The sequence below is a fragment of the Brachionichthys hirsutus genome, chromosome 1, assembly GCF_040956055.1.
Source record: "Brachionichthys hirsutus isolate HB-005 chromosome 1, CSIRO-AGI_Bhir_v1, whole genome shotgun sequence".
Classification (NCBI taxonomy): domain Eukaryota; kingdom Metazoa; phylum Chordata; class Actinopteri; order Lophiiformes; family Brachionichthyidae; genus Brachionichthys; species Brachionichthys hirsutus.
The window spans coordinates 13,265,863-13,278,539 of record NC_090897.1 but is presented as its reverse complement, the minus strand read 5'-3'; the positions used below and the strand labels follow the sequence as shown (position 1 = coordinate 13,278,539).

The 12,677-nt window shown below is 44.4% G+C and overlaps 3 non-coding genes across 3 annotated transcripts; 2 read left to right on the top strand and 1 right to left on the bottom strand.

Annotated features, from left to right (window-relative positions):
- The first annotated feature begins 2,681 nt into the window (after positions 1-2,681).
- Positions 2,682-2,753, top strand: trnap-cgg (transfer RNA proline (anticodon CGG)). The gene has a single exon. It is a non-coding gene; the product is annotated as a tRNA-Pro (tRNA).
- A 1,325-nt stretch (positions 2,754-4,078) lies between these two features.
- On the top strand, positions 4,079-4,150 carry trnap-cgg (transfer RNA proline (anticodon CGG)). Its single transcript has one exon. It is a non-coding gene; the product is annotated as a tRNA-Pro (tRNA).
- A 6,743-nt stretch (positions 4,151-10,893) lies between these two features.
- trnaq-uug (transfer RNA glutamine (anticodon UUG)) lies at positions 10,894-10,965 on the bottom strand. Its single transcript has one exon. It is a non-coding gene; the product is annotated as a tRNA-Gln (tRNA).
- Positions 10,966-12,677: the final 1,712 nt, after the last annotated feature.

The window sequence follows — 12,677 nt, the reverse complement described above, 5'->3', positions numbered from 1 at the left end:
CAGTACTTAAGAGGGGTTTAAAGACATTTTGAGATTGCATAGTCTTGATAACTGCGATAAGTCATTTGATAAAATGCTATACATTATAATCAGAGTATGAAGCTGTGGCTGTTTCCTGTGTGATTCTTCCTCCATCACGTTCAAGAAGAAAAGAGTTTCGCTGCAGCCAGTATAGAAGACATATTATCAACAACCCGATGCACAAACAGGCAGGTTGATATTTATTTTAAGGTTGGCTATAAAACACCTTGAACCTGTTCAGCCTTCACGCAGAAGGTTGCAGCCAGGTGTTAACTTGCCCTCCCCCTGAGCCTGTTCCACTCTTTTAGAGTTGCTCTCTCTGCATCTCATCGTGAGCTCTGTTCATGTGAATAAAAAACTCTCCTTGTAGATCCTGCTCCTTCAGCCTTTGGCTTTGAGACCGATCAAAGTAGAGTAATTCAGCGCATCATAACCTGTGATCTAAATTTCTAAGGGGGTTAAAAAATCCACAACCCCCCAGCTACACCTGGGTGCATCTGAAAAAAACAGCTCACCTGAGGGTAGGGGGGGAAACAGCCCTCCATGCTAATTACTCCGAAAAGATGCATCAGGTTTCATGACTCCCAGGGAGCATTAGCATTCATAAAGAGAATGCTAATACTCCTGGGGAGTCTGATTGCCTTGGTGGTTTTGGTCACTTCTTTGTTTTCTGCTCCAACAGGTGCTTTCACACTGCACCAAGAGGACTCGGTTTGTTTGGGAGCAAATTCTTGCATTCATAATTAGTCAAAAGGTCTGCCTTCACACTGCGATTGCTTCGCGAAATGAACTTTCGGAGCAGCGTCACGTGGCTGAAAGGGGCGCTCGTCGATTGGACAAAGTACAATCATGCTTGACTGCGTTAAAGCGCCGTGGCGCTGCAGAGATAAGTCGCCTCAGTTACCGGTGATAATTAGCTGATTCTGAACAAAAGATTAAAGTATTATAATGCATATTTAGTCAATGAAATATACACACAGCGGTACATATTTCACCACTTTTAGTTTTTTTTTGGTGATGATCATGATTAATATATTTATCAAATAGAATGTTAGAGTACAAGTACAGTCATGGGGCATTGAGCACAGTCACAAGTATTTTTTAGCACATACTTCATTCATTCATTTTCTTAATCGCTTTTATCAGAAATCCCAGTTGCTAGACCTGCTGGCGCCCGTCCCAGGAATCTTTGGGCAAGAGGTGGGGTACAGCTTGCACAAGCCACATGTTCATCGCAGGGCCACACATAGACAGACAATTTAGCATGACCAAATCACTTCAGTAGCATGTTTTCAGATGTGGGAGGAAGACAGAGAACCCACGGAGAACATGGTAGAACATGCAAAGACCTCACACAAAGGCGCCAAGCTTCATTTGAGCTGTGAGGCAAAACTGCAAGCTCCTGCACCACCGTGCCGCCCTTGGATTACATGCTTTCCCATCAAAAACCGGGTTCCACCGTGTAACCTCAGCCCTTCTAAAGTTTCAATCCTGCAATACACTTGAACATCCATGATTCTTTGGGATTTCTTTAACTTGGAAATTCAGTACAACTCTTTTCTGCTGGGGATCTTGTGGCTCGTTGGTCTAGGACTATGATTCTCGCTTAGGGTGCGAGAGGTCCCGGGTTCAATTCCCGGATGGGCCCTTACATGACAGCCACGATGCCAATTGAGAGCAGCTGTTATCACTCTTGTCTGCATGGGGCACAGTCACGAGTATTTTAACAAAATCTTTAGCACATACTTCATTCATTCATTTTCTTAATCGCTTTTCAAAAACCGGATTCCACTGTGTAACCTCAGCCCCTCTAAAGTTTCAATCCTGCAATACACTTGAACATCCATGATTCTTTGGGATTTCTTTAACTTGGAAATTCAGTACAACTCTTTTCTGCTGGGGATCTTGTGGCTCGTTGGTCTAGGAGTATGATTCTCGCTTAGGGTGCGAGAGGTCAATTCCCGGACGAGCCCTTACATGACAACCACGATGCCAATTGGGAGCAGCTGCCATAACTCTTGTCTGCATGGGGCACAGTCACAAGTATCTTACAAAATTTTTAGCACATACTTCATTCATTCATTTTCTTAATCGCTTTTATCAGAAATCCCAGTTGCTTGATCTGATGGCGCCTGTCCCAGGAGTCTTTGGCTGAGAGGTGGGATACAGTAACCTCAGCCCCCCTAAAGTTTCAATGCTGCAATACACTTGAACATCCATGATTCTTTGGGATTTCTTTAACTTGAAAATTCAGTACGTCTTCTCTGCAGTGAAATTTGTGGCTAGTTGGTCTAGTAGTGTGATTCTCGCTTCGGGTGCGAGAGGTCCCGGGTTCAATTCCCGGACGAGCCCTTACATAACGGCCGCGATGCCAATTGAGGGCAGCTTTTATCACTCTTGTCTGCATGGGGCACAGTCACAAGTATTTTAACAAAATGTTTAGCACATACTTCATTCATTCATTTTCTTAATCGCTTTTATCAGAAATCCCAGTTGCTTGATCTGATGGCGCCTGTCCCAGGAGTCTTTGGCTGAGAGGTGGGATACAGTAACCTCAGCCCCCCTAAAGTTTCAATGCTGCAATACACTTGAACATCCATGATTCTTTGGGATTTCTTTAACTTGAAAATTCAGTACGTCTTCTCTGCAGTGAATTTTGTGGCTCGTTGGTCTAGTAGTATGATTCTCGCTTCGGGTGCGAGAGGTCCCGGGTTCAATTCCCGGACGAGCCCTTACATAACGGCCGCGATGCCAATTGAGGGCAGCTTTTATCACTCTTGTCTGCATGGGGCACAGTCACAAGTATTTTAACAAAATGTTTAGCACATACTTCATTCATTCATTTTCTTAATCGCTTTTATCAGAAATCCCAGTTGCTTGATCTGATGGCGCCTGTCCCAGGAGTCTTTGGCTGAGAGGTGGGATACAGTAACCTCAGCCCCCCTAAAGTTTCAATGCTGCAATACACTTGAACATCCATGATTCTTTGGAATTTCTTTAACTTGAAAATTCAGTACAAGTCCTTTCTCCCATGCATCTTGTGGCTTGTTGGTGTAGTAGTGTGATTCTTGCTTCGGGTGCGAGAGGTCCCGGGTTCAATTCCCGGACGACCCCTTACGTAACAACCACGATGCCAATTGAGAGCGGCTTTTATCACTCTTGTCTGCATGGGGCACAGTCACAAGTATTTTAACAAAATCTTTAGCACATACTTCATTCATTCATTTTCTTAATCGCTTTTATCAGAAATCCCAGTTGCTAGACCTGATGGCGCCCGTCCCAGGAGTCTTTGGGCGAGAGGTGGGGTACAGCTTGCACAGGCCACATGTTCATCGCAGGGCCACACATAGACAGACAATTTAGCATGACCAAATCACCTCAGTAGAATGTTTTCAGATGTGGGAGGAAGACAGAGAGAACCCACTTAGACAATGGGAGAACATGCAAAGACCTCACACAAAGGCGCCAAGCTTCATTTGAGCTGTGAGGCAAAACTGCAAGCTCCTGCACCACCGTGCCGCCCTTGGATTACATGCTTTCCCATCAAAAACCGGGTTCCACCGTGTAACCTCAGCCCCTCTAAAGTTTCAATCCTGCAATACACTTGAACATCCATGATTCTTTGGGATTTCTTTAACTTGGAAATTCAGTACAAGTCTTTTCTCCCGTGCGCTTTGTGGCTTGTTGGTCTAGTAGTATGATTCTTGCTCCGGGTGCGGGAGGTCCAGAGTTCAATTCCCGGACGGGCCCTTACATGACAACCAAGATGCTGTTTGAAAGCAGCTGTCATCACTCTTGCCTGCATGGGGCACAGTTACAAGTATCTTACGAAACCTTTAGCACATACTTCATTCATTCATTTTCTTTATCGCTTTTATCAGAAATCCCAGTTGCTTGATCTGATGGCGCCTGTCCCAGGAGTCTTTGGCCAAGAGGTGGGATACAGTAACCTCAGCCCCCCTAAAGTTTCAATGCTGCAATACACTTGAACATCCATGATTCTTTGGGATTTCTTTAACTTAAAAATTCAGTACGTCTTCTCTGCTGTGAATTTTGTGGCTCGTTGGTCTAGTAGTATGATTCTCGCTTCGGGTGCGAGAGGTCCCGGGTTCAATTCCCGGACGAGCCCATACATGACAACCAAGATGTAAATTGAGAGCACCTTTTAGCACACTTGTCTGCATGGGGCACAGTCAAAAGCTGCTATGTGAAATAGATGTGCGAGAGTCTCCATGATGTTTGGGTGTTTACATGATGTTTGGACACATTCTAAGTGCGTGTCGCTGCCGCTGCCCAGCTCTGGAAGCCGCTTCTTGTTCTTCCTGATCCCGTTGGCTTTCAAACTGTGATATAATAAGTTTGCTTTGCAGGCATCACTCTACTGCTCTCACCAACAAAAGCACGTTTCCCCCCGACTCTCTGTCGACGGATTCTGCCTGACTGGCTTAACAGCCTCTTTTTCTGGCTTTCTCTTCCGACTGAAGCGAGACTGTGGAGCTGTAACGCATCCCGCTGAGCCTCCTGATCTCCAGCTCTGTTTATCAGCCTTCCAGATGCCGGCGCGTGGACGCCTTTGAATCTTCGAAACTTTGATGTGCTCTGGTTGATGGTGATTTATGCCTATCTCGGATGTATAGAAAGCAGGTTTGATGTGACAGCCACCATATTTAAACTGCATTCGACTTTGCCTTTTAAAATGTTCAGACTTTATATTGTGTTAAACGGCAGAAGTTCTTTTTCAACAAGCCATTATTACGTTTTTGAGCATCATGCCGCCTTCATTTTGAATATTCTGGGTCTCAGCTGAGGCCACTTTCACTGAAGCCTTTGATTTTATTTTTGCTATTCACGTCTCCCTGCTCTCACTGTCGAGGACATTTTGCCTCTGATTTCCAATTTTGAATTTTATAGATGACACTAAGTCGGCCTTTGAAGAGCTCCAACTTTGATCAGTCACTCCAATTCCAGTAAACTGATATAAGTTATTATTTAGCTGTACTGTATTCGTTCCAATGCAGTATTCTGCACCAAATCTGGGGGTCAGAGTCTTACCCAAGGACCTGTTGACCTGCAGGGGCTGGGCTCAAACCACATAATCTAATCTGGTTTGTGATCCAGAAGACTTTCAGTCCAGTTGATCAAACTAAATCAGATGAAAATGAAAACTGTTTGAACGACAGGGCGTGCGTTTGCATCTGTTCTCAGTGAGCTCAGAGAAGTGCGCCTCATTGGATGGCAGAATGACATGGCTCTGCTTTACAGTCACGACTACCTGTTTGTGCGGACCCGGCGTGGAATACGCCCAAAGGCTCAGGCAGATCAATATCACCAGGGAGGAATGACATAAATAGTCTTCTTACTGGATTACTGCGCTGACAGAGCGTTGCTTCGGTGAGTAAAATGTATTCTCTTAGGCTGCAGGTGAGAGAGATGTGGAAAAGAAAAATCATGAAATGGAGAATATGGAATCTTGTAGGGTGATGATACACAGACAGGAATGGATTTAGGTCAACATGGGGAGGGGTTAGCTTGAGATATACGCCCAGCACCTTTTATATGATGCCATAAACCTGATTCATTTGGTGAAAGGACAATATTCTACCCTGTAACCAACTCATCAAAAGAAAGGCTGTCTTTCTGAAGCAGTGGGAACTCTCATTCTCTCAGTAGGACTCCAGTTCAATTTATTGGACTACAAAGACACATTTGAGTCTGGTGTAATGAGGACTTTAGAACATTTCCCATGTCTTGTACCCCCACCCTGCAATAAGTGGCGCCTTAGTAATAAGTGCGATAAATCTTTTGGCGATTCATTTCCACAGTGCGGTGGCGCAGTGGTTAGCGTTGTTGCCTCGAACCCGACTGCGGCCTTTCTGTGAGGAGTTTGCATGTTCTCCCCGTGTCTGCGTGGGTTCTCTCCGGGTTCTCCGGTTTCCTCCCATCACCAGAAACATGAAAGTTAGGTGAATTGCTTGCATTAATTGTCCAGAGGTGTGTGTGTGTGTGTGTGTGAATGATTGCCTGTCTGTGTGTGGCCCTGCGATGAACTGGTGGCATATCCAGGGAATGAATGAATGAATGAATGAATGGCTCCTACTCCGATCCCATTCCAGCAAAAAGGAAATGGTTGCTAAAACAATCTTTGCCTCACAAAGCAAACACGTGTGTTAAATTCTGGTTTCTCGTTACTATGTGAACCAGTGCAGGACAACCGCCCTCTCTTCTGGCGACACCAAGGTTCTGTGAGGCTCAGATAAACTCTCTTTTCATTCGTCTTTAAAACGATCCCCCCCGACTACCGGTATGTGGATGCTCACATCCCCAAGACTCAAGAATCTCATGTTGGTTCCCTAAACTCTCATCAGCGGATAAATTCTATTGATACTAAAATATCCAGTCTCTTCAAAACTTTAAAAACAAAGATTAAAACAAAGATTGGTCATAATATTTAAACGGCACTGATTGGAGATCCGTGCGTTTCTAATTGTGGGTACATTCTTTTACACTTGTGGTGAGAACATTGCTTCTAGCTGTGTGTGCACACCAAGGATTCACTCGAAGCGGTAACAGAAACCCTCCCCGTCTAAATGCCTTCAACCGCTGTCAGCAGGCTTCCCTCCTGCCTCCTTGTGCGTATTCATTTACATGCACGCGGGGCGATGTGGAACGAAACAGGGAACGTTTGTTGGGAGAACCGGTGGCGACGCTCTAATGAACGGCCCTCTCATCCCTGAGATGAGGCAGCCTTGCAGCCTGTGGCTGACGCATTGGGGCGCCACGATGAAGACGAGGCTTGTGGAAAGACGGCAGAGCAGAGAGCCCAGATGAAGCTCCTCTGCTGCGCTCCCAGCAGGGGGTCTTTGAGTTGTCTGCGGAAGATGGGGCGGAGGGAGGAATTTTGGGAGGCAGAGCTTTCAAGTAAACAGTATTTGCTGGAAAAACAACAACAACAACAACAGCACGCCCTACAATCAAGTGGCTTTATTGAAATGCAAAGCCTCGCTCCTTCATTTCCTGAAGAAAAGCACATTATACACACCATTACTCCACCTCAATTACATGTTTAAACACCAGCTAAGATTTAACAACACCATATAATTAGGCATTATTAGTGTCATTGTGAAATATGGCACGAGCCCAGTGAAGCTCGGCAGATTAATTACATGAAACAGAGCCTCAGTCAGAGGCGCTGGATGAGAGGCTCCTCTCTCCCGCTCGCATGTTTCTGTCTGTGCTCTAATCCATCTATTGGCGCTCTAAATCCCAAACACTGGTTTGTCTTAAGCCAAATGGATTTATAAAAGGGCAACCCCTGCAGGAAGTCAAATGATTCAGAGATTCATTTTGTTTCTTTTTAAATCTCAGCAAAGCATCCTGACTGCAGCGCTACGCCCTGAATAGCAACTTCAGAGACGCGTCGACCTTGAATGCTGTCGAACAAATCAGCTGCATACTTCACTGCCCTGTCAACGGAAACTAAACCTTTCAGGACGACATGAATGCCAGCTATGCAACGTGCTAGATGAGAGCATGAACTCAGCGTTCTGCAGAGTAACATCAGGAACACGTATCAGTTGTGTTCACCATCTTATCTACCGAAGGGTTAGGGATGGCCAAGGGCCGTGCAGGTCACCAGCCGAATGGTCTGAGCAAGGACTGACAGCAACAGTAAAAGAGTTGTGTTTTCTACCTCGCCTAACTAATTGTATCAGTCAACAATAGGAACAGACTCATTTAGAGGACATCATGATTCTAGAAAAGCACTCCGAGAGCGCAGACCTCGAGCAAGTGGATTCACATTGATCATCATTATCAGTGTAGATGTTATTCACAACAAGCACACTTTCATTAATGATGGATTCTTATGGATCTATTGATCCAGGGCTTTTGAAGATACAACAAATCCTTTTGTCCACTGCTAATTCCACAGTGTGTTTCTAAAGGCCAGCAGAGATATTACTGAAAGGGTCCAAAAAGTGTTTTTTGTTTTTTTGTTGTGAACATTTACCCTGATTTCAACTGGATCTGTTTCCAAGCAAGCATTCCACTAGGAATCGCTTCAATGTTTTACCGTTGCTCGTCTGACACATGTTGCATAAATCCAGAGTCGAAGCAGCTCAGGCTGCAGCATGCAGGAGTCCTATTGGAAGGACATGGCAATGAGGAAACACAAACATGCTTTGGGTGAGTTTAATTATCTATTGATGATCATTTTGAGGAAGACAGAAAAGATGATTGCTCCTGTCATATACTGCAGCAATCAAATGAGGTTTACATTTGAGAAACATTTTGTGCAGAATATGAAAACAAGATCAAGTGATTCTGCTCTATTATCCTCTAGGCTTTAAGTAATATATGTATATATGATATTCATTATTGTACGTTATTATAGTTTATGCCCCCCCCCCCCCCCCCCCCCCCGTGTAGTACATCGGTGTAACAAGCAAACTGAACAAATAATGAAGTTTCTAGTCGGTTTCATCCAAACTATATTTAGCAAACTAAGAATATACTTGATCAGTCAGCACATTTTACCAACTTCAGTTATTCTTAAAGCTTGCTGGAAAGTATCAGAATTATATTTGATCTTAGCGTGTGTGCTGGAGAAAAGACAAGATCACTCTAAAACAGTTTGACATAACTCCCCCCCCCCATGGTGAGCTGCATGCAGGCTGCATGAAGCCTTTGATAGAAAGTGACCTAAAATGTACTCTCTTCAAAACAAGTGTAATCGTTAATAAGATTGATTGGTTATGACATTTTAATTGATTCCTCAGTTTCTATCACATTATAGCACAAAGGGTGCAGAACAGAAACCTGTAAAATCATCCTGATGGAAGCTTTAATGCAACCCCAAATGTGGTTTGTGTTAGATGGATGCAAGCAGGTTTTTTAAAGCGTAGACTCAGCTGCATTCTAATAATTCCATCAGTCAAGCTCATGTGAAAACCGGAAAATTAAGCTACCGCTACAGATTCATCACTTTACTCCGTAGATGAGAGTCTAGGAAGGTGATGACTGCAGTATAAGTTTTTATTTTTTTATCAGAACATACATTCAGGATATGGAAACAAAGTGGGATTAATCCCATGGAGAAACTGGTTACTCATCATCCCTCCACCGTAGCAGGTGGATGAGGTTCCATAGTTGCATGGCGAGTCTGCAACCAACAAGTAACATGCAGTGAGACAAGATGGAAAGAATCACAGTCATGCATAAATGTGCAAAAAATGTAAATTGTTCAAATTCATCAGATCTGTGTAGCTGCATGCTAGCGTCACAAGACGTGCTAATTGTAAGTGAGGTGAGAATTGAAGAATAAGTTGTTTGTTTCACATTTGATGTTTCATTCAAAACATAAACTCAACCCAGACAGCAAGTCTGGAGCCAAAACTGGCCTCTCTGTGAGGCTGTCATTTCACAACGACGAAGAGTTAAGTGCAAATGCCAATGTTTGCATGCAAATAAAATATTTCAGTGGAAAGTATGAAATGACATCACTCGGTCGTAGAGACACGCCTCCTCAGTGGACCCCTCAGAGTTGCAGCTTTGCAGCCTGTAGAAGGGCAAACAGCAAGTAAAGAATTAGACCTGTAATCATCACGATCAGGGCTACTCATTAACTTTAAACTATGTGACTCTGTGACACATCACGACCAGGAAATGTAGAATTAAAGATAATCATTCCTTGGAATTACCTGCATCTCAGTGCCCCCATTGTTTAATGTCAAGACCTCATTAAAAACCAGGTCCTACCGAGACTTGAACTCAGATCACTGGATTCAACGTCCAGAGTGCTCACCATTACACCACAGAACCAGCGTGCAGCCCGGGGATACGCAACGGGGACACACCAAGACGTGTGTTGCAGCGGCCGTACGACAGGGAAGGTGTGGGGGAGCAAACAGGACAAGTGTTCCTCCAAGAAACAAACGGTGGAATGGAAATGAAAAACAGAAATCTACCAACCGAACGGCCTGAAATCTGGAACAGAACAGCATCATTCCAATATCACGTTTTAAAAACAAACAAACATTGTAATAACAAAGCAATTCATTTCCGGAAGCGGGGATTCAATCCCACGGCTCCAGTGGAGACTGTGGCCAGAACACACAGCCACTCGGACCGCGCTGCCATTCTGACTGCATGGAGGAAAATTCACTTTGAAATATGTCATTCGTGTCAGCATGTAATATATTTGCTTTCTCCTTCTAAATTTACAGCTGATTGTCTCGATGAACGGTCCCGTCTTGTTGTTGGCAGGATGCTGGGACATGCTGGACATTTGACACTCGCGTGTCCAGGTGTGTTACCTGCAGCACATGTCCTGTCGGATGCCCTGTAACCTGTAACAAGGTGATTAAGGAGAGAATGGAAAAATGCTTTGTTTATTGTTTGTAAATGTCATCATCCGCATTAAAGTGAAGATAATTTTTTTAATGTATATTATATATTATCTGAATGGTTACACACAACAATTAGTTGCAGCACAAATCAAAGTCGTTAATTGGGGGCGGGTTGAAAAGAAGCTCTGCACTTGATGAAATGTCAAAACAAACATATTAAAACCGAACTTCTTGATCTGTTTTGCCTCAGAGCCGCCACAGAACTGCTCATGTGTATTTTGTGACATCATTTTTACAAGCAGGCTGCAGGTCATTGCAGGTTGACAAGACTTTCAATTTTGGAGATCACATTTTGCCAACATCATCCATGTTATGAGGCACAAAGGTACTGGAGGAAGAAGGAAGTTAAAGTAATTATTGCACACATACCATAATGGCTAGGGAGAGTTTCTGAAGCTATGATCATCCTGTAGCCTGAACGGAATCTGGTCCTTGTAACTGTTACACCCTATAAATGAAAAGAGGCCGGTTCCACTGAGACTCGAACTCAGATCACTGGATTCAAAGTCCAGAGTGCTCACCATTACACCATGGAACCACTTGCACCAGACGGACACACATGGTGACAACGTGATGTCAGTGATGGAAGACGACGCGTGATTCCCGACTACCAGGTAGGAGGACATGCGAGAAAATGCCTCTCAAACTGACTTCTATCATCCATCCATCCCTTTTCTTGTCGACGAGAGAACCTCAATCGTTTCATCTACAGGCGCTTATCTGACATGTGGGGTTACATGTCTGCTGGAGCATATCCCAACTGGCTGCGGGCGAGAGGCGAGAGGCGAGGTACACCACGGATGAGACGCCAGCTCAATCTTGAACGAATTCTTAGCAGTAAGCAATCACCATCAAATGGTATACAGTGCCGAAGACAAACCAAAAAGAACAACCACAACAAAAAAGGGGGGTAAAAAGAATCATCTGGACTTGCAAACAAAGGACCAGAACCAGCAAGGCAGTGAGATTCGTTAGGAGTCGTTACCGATCATGAGGGCGTTGTCCCGCCGACCCTTAAGTGGGCAGCACAGACGATTGTTTGTACGTGATTCGTCAGCATTAGAGCTTCCTCCTGTGCATTTGCCCACAAAAAAGAGTGAAGGAAGTAGAAGTAAATGCTGCGCAGTGCACACGAGCCCCCCCCTACACCGGGGATAGAACGAGTTTCAGTCGCTATGATCGCCCTGCAGCCTCCAGTAGTTGTCAGTCTGAATGGAAGCTCATCCCGGCAGCTGTTAGACCTCATTTAAAACTCGGTTCCACTGAGACGGCGTCTCCTTTGCAGCTGATTTTATCGATGTTGTGTTGTTGGCAGGCTGCCGGAACATGCTGGACATTTGACGCACGCGTGTCCAGGTGTGTTACCTGCAGCACATGTCATTTCCGATGCCCTGTAACCTGTAACAAGGTGATTAAGTAGAGTTTGTAAATGCCATTGGCTAATTTTAGCTGAACTACACGGGTGGTTAAAAGACGAGGCAACAGAACTGTAAACAAGAAAATGGGCACAGAGGCTGTAGACATCTTATTTCAATCCAGACAATCCTCAGAATCTAAATTAAAATCAGAAAGAGTGTAAAGTAAAGGAAGTAAATATTTATTCTTTGCCCCAGACCTTCAGCAGCTCTGCGTGTGCCAGTTGAACATGAGTCACCACCACGCGAGTCAAATCCCATTTACCAAAAGAGAATAAAGCCAAGTAAACATTATCTATGACATTATTAGATGCATTACTTTCTACTTACACAAGCACATCTCACCACTGCTGAACCGTTACTGCTTGATTGAGGCCTATTGATGTGTCTCATCCTCAAAATTGTATGAAAAATAAGAAATCAAGATTTAAAAAAGAAAATACATAATTTAACACTCCCTGGAGCCAGAGAACTTGAAATGAAACACACTTGATGTTCCTCCACGGGCAATTTGAGTGGCAGGAAAATGAGAAATGGAAAATTGCTCTTCCACAACCGCGCTATAAAATTACAGCAGGAGGAATAATTTTACAGGCCATCAGCCGGCCTGCAAAATAAAACCACAGCCAATCTAGGAACCGACTGACAAACGGGGGTCTTCTCTTGGCTTGCAGCGCCGGTAGATGCCGTTCTCCATCGTGAAAACGAAACAGCAACGCCGACTGATCAGTGACTGCTGCCGTGCGTCTTCACGGGTCAGACGTGGCTCGGATTCCGTTCACTCTCCAAAGGAGACACGTGGTTTGGTAAAATGTGTCCGCTAGAATATTGGTGA